General features: G+C 32.8%; 1 long non-coding RNA gene across 1 annotated transcript; it reads right to left on the reverse strand.

The window, feature by feature from the left end:
- Window positions 1-3,021: 3,021 nt before the first annotated feature.
- On the reverse strand, window positions 3,022-4,139 carry LOC107891269 (uncharacterized). The gene is made up of 2 exons (XR_001682171.2): window positions 3,588-4,139; window positions 3,022-3,276 (listed from the first exon to the last, which is right to left on the reverse strand). It is a non-coding gene; the product is annotated as an uncharacterized lncRNA (long non-coding RNA).
- Between the last annotated feature and the right edge of the window lie 3,864 nt (window positions 4,140-8,003).

An 8,003-nucleotide genomic window follows, 5' to 3' on the forward strand; every position in this document is an offset into this window, starting at 1 on the left:
ATGACTTATTTAGCTTTATGCAATATGATTTTGAATCCTTTTTATAAGTCTTGACAGTGATTTAAGGAACTATTGAGAAGACGCCTACACTATTAGTGTTGAGTTGTTGGTTAGGAAACAATTTAAACTAGAAAAATAAAGCAAGGAATACAGTAATTGGTTACGTGATTCAAAACCTTTTCATACATCTTCAAAGTCTTGCTCAGAGAGTAATCTCACTATAATTCAAAAGTACACGAGATGTTTTAGGTTTAACTCACTAAACTCGTTGCAACCTCACTCCCTTACAATTATCTAGATTCAACTCTCTTACCAAGTTTTTCTCCTATGAGAGCTTAAACTAAACTGATAAAATAAATTATTTACAACACATAAACATTCATGAATGTTCTTCACAAAGAACTTATTTGAGTTCTCTAATTCACACTTAAAAATCAATAAACAATACTTCAATATATAAATCTTTGTAGACTTGTGAATCCTAACTAGTATAATTACATTAGATCATAAAGTGTCGCTCAAAATAAGATCCTTAATATGGTAAGAGGTAAAAATATATATTCACCAATTCAACTTCTTTCTATCATAAATATTTCTAAAATATTTCTAAATAAGGTAAATAAAGCATACTTGAATTATTCAAAATATCACTAAATATCTTCACTAAAAACAACTATGAAAATTGCTGCTCAGAACCCCCTTAAAATATGCATAAAATTAATAGTCATTATAATACAGTCAAAACATGCCAATAACATAGGCAAGTTGCAACCAATCCAGTTGCAAAGTGAGTATGCAACTAGTAGCATTAACATTCTCCTCCTTAGGCTTATTTTGACCAAAAACTCTGCAGCAAATTTTCCCAATCAATAAAATCTTAAAATTTAAACCCCCCTTAAATATTATAGCACAGATTATGATCAATAATATCAATTCACCATTAGACATGACAACAAAATATTAGCATCACCCATCAAGTTAAGTATAGACCCAAGGCAAAATAAAAGAAGTTTGTTTCATCATCAAAATCAATAAAAACAAACCATAATATCAACAAGAAAAACAACAAGAAGCAAAATAGTAGCAAGATCCAATCCAACTCCCCCTGAGCAAAAACTCCTCATTAGCAGTAGTTCCCCATCCTCCCCTAAGACAAAAATCCAAAAGAGATCAAGGTGCACAAGCAAGAATATCAACCTTATAATAAAAAACGCGATTCCTCCTTATGAGAAGCTTGATTTACCTATTTAGACTCTTGATTTGTTCATCCAGGAGCTCCAACAATCTAGCATGTTCAACTACGTAGGTTTTTTAAAGTTCTTTTATATATATATGTATATATTTAACAAGTGCTTCATACTTTGAATTAAAAAAATCATCAAATTAAACAAAATTAATTTTAAGTCAAAATAAACAAAAAATACAAATAGGTATTAAACGATTCACTTAAAAATTCAATGGTGCAGAATAAAACTAAAAAAAATGTTAAAAAGTTAAAAACAATTGCAATTGTTACTGTCACACATAAACGTTGAGCATTTTATTCAAATTTTTCTAGCTTAAAAAAGTCTCCAAAATCGTGAATTAAAAGCATACATAAATACATGCATGCATGCATATATGGTACAAGCCAATGTTATTATAAGATTTACTTGTAACTCCAAAACTCATTTCAAATTATACAAAAAAAAAAGAAAAAGAAAAGAAAGTAAGAGAAGAATTATAAAATCTAAAATCCAAGTTATAGTAAAAGGCAAACAAAATAAAATTTAAAATATATGCTAAAACAAACACACATAGAAGTAGACAATGATGTGAAAAAAGCATAATAATAATACTAATAATAATAATATGTTAGAAAATTTTAGTAGAGGAAATTTAAAAATTTTCTAATTCGAACATTTGTTGTAATATCTAAAATAATAAACCCAATTAATAACTACTTATGTATTGAGTATTTAGAGGATAGGTCATTGTCGCAAAAGGCCTTTAGGAAGGTGCCTGAGCTTTTCGATCAACTTGAACCAAAGTCTGAATACTTCAAACTTTCAACTGATGGATCTTCTTTACTCTTTTTGAACTTACAATTGCTTAAAGAGTGAGCTCTAAGAATAGCTTTATGCAAACCTTTATTAAACCCAAAACCGAAATTTTAACTTCTAGATCTAAATTATAATTGTTGGATTATTACAATTATGATTGCTCTTAATCCACCATCTCAAGTCAAGAAAAATAGAATTTATTTGAGTACAAAAAATTTTACCGAAATAAAATACCACTAAATTTCTATAGAGTTTTCTCTTAGTATTTTCTGCTATGTATTTTCGATTAACCTTGGGTGTTTACAAAGGAAATTATATAAGAATTTAATTCTCATTCAGAATTCTTAACTAATTAAATTGAGAGTGAGTTTAAATTCGAATAGGGCTCCATAAACCCAATTGATTACACCTAATAGTGGGGACTCCCTACATATTGTGACCTTCAACGGAAGGTCTCAAGACTTGGTGAACAAATCTCGATACCATGCTTTCTAGGTAAAGTTGTGGCTATCAACTTGCAATTTGCATCATGATTAAAATGTCTAAGGTCACAACATTTTAGAAATAAATTTTTTGAGTTTTATAACACTTGGCTAACAAGTCTTGATACCATGCTCTTTTAGATAGAGTTGTGGATATTAACTTACAATTTACAGTATTATTAAATGTTTAAGGTCATGGATGATGGATGGATGGATGGATGGATTATGCTTTAGTTTTACATGCTATTTCAGCAGATCTCCGAAACTTGGAAAATAAGTGTTTTAGGGTTAATAATTTTATGTACCATTTTTAGTTTTTATGTCATTTTTTGTATTTTTATCATTTTTAAAATTTGTAAATTCTTTATAATTTATTGTCATTAATATTAAACTTTTAGTGATGTAAATGTATGCTACTATTTTGCTCAATACTAACGTGAGGTTAATTTTTTCATAAAGAAAGCATTAGATAATTTGTCACTAATAAAACTTTTGAATTAGCCACACAAACGAATCAAATAAAAATAAAAATGTCTCCCAATAAGTTTCCTAAACATTTTTTTTAGTTCTTGACACTAATTGTTAAGTGATATTGTAGGGCCCAATTTTTGCCCGGCCCGTTAAAGAAATAAAGCCCAAACAATTACAAGCCTAGAAACATTAAAATTTCAGAAACCCTAACAGCATTTGCCCGCAGCCGCCGCACATCCCAACAGCAGACCCGCGCACGTCGCGCACGTTCGCCTCCGTACCTGCAGCAACAAGCAGAAACAAACAGCAACAAAATAATAGGAATAACAGAATAGATATAGATCTGATTTTGGTTGTTTTTCTTTCAAATTTTCGGCTATATAAGGTTGATTTAAATTTGTAAAAGGAAAAAAAGGGGGAGAGAAAAAATACAAAGAAGGGACTGATACGAAATAGATACAGAAATTTTTCGAATATATAAGGTGTTTTTTCCCTTTTTCATCTTTCTTAGTTTCGTTTTGTTATTTTTTTTCTTTTAGCTTTTTTATTTTATTTTTCATTTAAAATATAAAGAAAGGAGGAAAAGACTTACCTGGACGCCGGAGTTGTCGAGCCGATGTCTTCTTCGGCGAAATCGGGGCATGGGGCACTAGGCTCGAACAGCGGCGCAAGGAGGGAGGGGGTTAAAAAAACCCTAGTAGACCACTGTTTTTTAACAAAAAAAAAAACAAGCAGAATACTTTTTTTTTAGGGTTTTGACTAACTTAAAGAAGAAACGAAAACGGTGCCGTTTTGATGGCCAGACCCGCGCGGTGACCCGAACCGGAGCGGAGGATCCGCGCCTTCTGGCCGAATGGGAGATTTTCGCTATTAGTCCCTCCATTTTGCAATGCGCTTCAATTAAACCTATTTTGTTTTTTTAAATTGGCCCGCATATTTTTTTTTCAATGTGGTCCTTCGCTGCGCAGCGTTTTGGAGGGTGGGATTAATTTCCCTTTTAGTCCACCATTTTTGTTCGCGCATTCATGTTAGTCCCTTTTTATTTATTGCGAATCCGCCCCCTCTTTTTTCGTTTTAGTTCAATTTAGTCCATTTTTCAGTGTTTTTTATTATATTATCATTATACCATTATTATTATTGTATTATTTACTATCATTATTACTATTGTATTTTCTATACATATAAATACGCATTTTTTATATATAATATATAAGCATATTTTTAATATATATATTTATAAGTACGCATCTATTTTATACATACATACTTTTTTTACTTTTATTTTTAATTTTATTTCCTAACTTTTATATACACATATATATACTTCTATATTTTGGTTTCAAAATTTTTTTTATACATATGCATATACATATGTTTTTTTATATATTATTTTTCATATTGTTTTTTACAAAACGTATATATATGTGTATACATACACATTTTAAAATACACATACATTTCCCATATTTTATAAAGTTTTTAAAACAAATACATTCATCTTCTATAATATATATATATATCTTTTTACATTCTTAGCTTATTGCAAACATCTTTTTGTTGTTCTATATTCCATTATTTTATACATATTGTACATATATACATATATTTAAATGCACACATATTTTATGATATACCCAGACATTTTTATTTTGTAAATATATACACATATCCATACATTTATATTTTTATTTTATTTTCACGATTTGCAAATACATACATACATATAATTTAAATTAAAGTATTGGATTCATGTGGTACATTAGCATTGTTACTATACTTTTTAAAGAAAATATATATTTTGGTTGCGTCAAAGCATTAAAATCATCATATTTTATAAATTTCTAAAATATTTGGCATTCATGATTCTCGAGAAAGATCGTGTCCTAACTTACTGGATTGCGATTATTTTTCGATGAATTTAGAAAGTCATGTATTTGTTTTGCAATAAATTCACAAATTTCAAATAAAGCTTATTCTCGGGAATTCAAAAATGTTGGGTCCTAACTTACTGGTCATGACATTTTATTATCTCGAAATAAGAATTTCAAAAAATAAAGGAAATATTCGGTATTTTGAAGATTTAAAATAAGAATATTTTATTATTTTGATTCGTTTGTGAGTAAAAAGTTCTCTTTTAAAATCTTTTCAAACTTTCGATAATAAGACATTGAATAATCAATTTGGTACCAGTTTTGGGCGTTGCGAGGGTGCTAACCCTTCCTCGTGCGTAACTGACTCCTGAACCTATTTTCTCAAATTTCGCAGACCACAATTATTTTTAAGGTGAGCCGATCACACCTCAATCAAGGATCGGTGGCGACTCCAATTTTCGTTTTTAAAGTCGACAACTAAATTTTTTATTTTAAAATTAGTTTCGACAGACATAATCCTAATATTTGTTAAAATCATCATATAAAATATAAGAAAAATAACTAGGAGAAACAAATTACTATGTACTTCACATTAAACCTATTTTTTGTGACAAAAATAACACGTCCCCCTTTATACATCATAAAAAATTAATGAATAAAATTGTCAAAAACAAAACCTATTAATAATAGTGACGTAAAAATAAAAAAAAATGGTTTAGAATATAAATAATTCATCACTAATAAAAATTTATACATTAGTGACAATAAAAAATCGTTGCAAGATTTCAAGACATCACAAAAACATTTCCCACCAAAATTTTTAGAGGTAAGCTTTGATGCCAAACATATAAAGACATAAACCTATGGCGTTTTAAGAAATTGTTATATAATTAGATATACCACCAATTATGAAACGTGAGGATTTTTGCTTTCATCACGTTTGTAGTATATTCTAACATTATTTTAAGTGTCACATAGAAAATTCATCACTAATTGATAGATTTGTTGTAGTGTTTATAAGACTTGAAAATATTTTAAGTATGATTAAATCAAATTGCAACATTTGATTAAAGGAATTTGGAATTATTTTGTTATATCAAAACCTTTGAAAATCAAAATTAACAATCTTACATTATTTTAATATGGCATTAGAGCCTTTTGTTCTCAATCCTAGCCTATACACGTTTTCTCACCCCTTCGTTCAAATGAACATATTCTTGAACCTTCATATGGCTACAACAATTTATCTTTTTCAACTGAAACAATGTTAATTCTTGTTCATCAAAGTCAATTAATCAACTTTCTTTTATCACCAACCAATTATTGGCTCATATTTCTATTCAAAGTGGTGAAGTTCATGTCTAACTATCTTGATAGTCAGTAAAGGGGCCTTGCCTAATGGATGTTATTTTGTTATATTACATAGAGGAAAAATCCTGTGACTTGTTCGGCACCGACGAACTTGAATCGGAATGAGTCCCATGACGCTGCGGATACGGGTCAGACGGGCCGGGCATGCCGTACTGCGGCGGGTAAGATCCAAAGAGTTCAAACTCGTAGGCGTATTCGCCCCCTAAGAAGCTCGAAAAATAGTCACCACCCGCTAAATCCGGATGATAGCCATCTGAATCCACATGCGACTGTAATTGTTTGGGATCTGGCTGGGGCTCCTACTCGGGCTCTGGTGGTTGCAGAGAATAAAATGCCATAGGATCCGGATCCATCGGGCCCGCTGCGTTCGATCCCCCAGGTTGCTGCACGTGCGGGGGGACTACAGTCAACTGGCCTCCAAGTATATATGGCTTCCCGCAACTATAGTACCATTGTGTATACTCTAATGATGGTTGCGGGTCGGTAGCCATAACCATCCGAGGTCTTCGATGCAATCGATCGTTCCACAGCGCCACAAATTTTCGGTGCTTAATTCTCCAATCCAACATCGGTTTTCCTCTCTTATTCATGCCGTGAACTTCCTCCACCTCGCATGGCGGATCCGAGATAGGTTGGATGCAGCCAAATTGTCGTAGCACCCAATCTCCGTGATACCACTCGACCATGTTGAAATTGATAATTAGTGCATTTGTGCACCATATGTGGGAATCAACGTATGCGAACGAAGGTACCACATTTGTAATTTTCAGCCTACGGTATGACATCCATATAAACTGCATGATTAATAATATTGTAACAAGTTAGAGCCATAACGTGTGAGTAAGATATAGAAAGTAAGATGTCATGAATATTAGAATAGCAGCTTACCCCTTTCCGGGCATACTGTTCGATCATGAGGTGGTATATCGAGACAGTGTTCGACCTCTCGATACCCGGACGAACACTCCACCTACAAAAAATAAATATAGGGTTTAGGGTTGGTAACATTAGTCAATATATTATGACTACAAATAATGACAATTTATATTTTATCACCTGTTCAGTAGTGGATAGACATACGGTTGGTGACTAATGAATGCCAAAAATGGCATCCAATAGAACGTCTAGGACTGCAGCAGTGTGAGGCATCCACCCATGGCTACAACATCCGGGTTTGTCACCCAACAAAGGTCCTGGTACAACATTGCTAGAATGGGGGAGCCCCAGCTATACGAGCTAACAATGGACAAATCAGCTAACAGGGGCAAGTACATCAAATGCACCTTGTCGTTGTTTGTATCAGGCATAAGTACTCTCCCTACGATATGCATGATGTGCGCTCGAGCAGCGCACATCAACTCATCTTCAGTGGTAGTCGCTGATAATTGTCCAAATTTGGCTTTCAGCCATGTAAATTGTAAGCCCGTAAAATTTGACTCACCATCTCCTGGTGAGTCCCTAAGGAGCTTATAACAAAGTGCAGTCGGATCGGTAAATGAAGATACTCCCGTTACGGGACTCCCGTCAATTGGGAGTCCAAGCAGCATTGCAACATCCTCCAAGGTCACCGTGTACTCCCCGCACGGAAAATGAAAAGTGTGGGTCTCCGGGTGCCACCGCTCCACTAGCGCAGATAATAAATCATAGCGTAAGTCGGAGGACTGGATCAATGCTGCTGACCCAAATCTGGCTTGCTCCAAGTACGGCATCAATCGTGCATCCGGAGCTTTCTTTAAACCTCTCACACGGCCCCTTAATACTCGGTA

This window comes from Gossypium hirsutum, chromosome D09, assembly GCF_007990345.1.
Source record: "Gossypium hirsutum isolate 1008001.06 chromosome D09, Gossypium_hirsutum_v2.1, whole genome shotgun sequence".
NCBI classification, from domain to species: domain Eukaryota; kingdom Viridiplantae; phylum Streptophyta; class Magnoliopsida; order Malvales; family Malvaceae; genus Gossypium; species Gossypium hirsutum.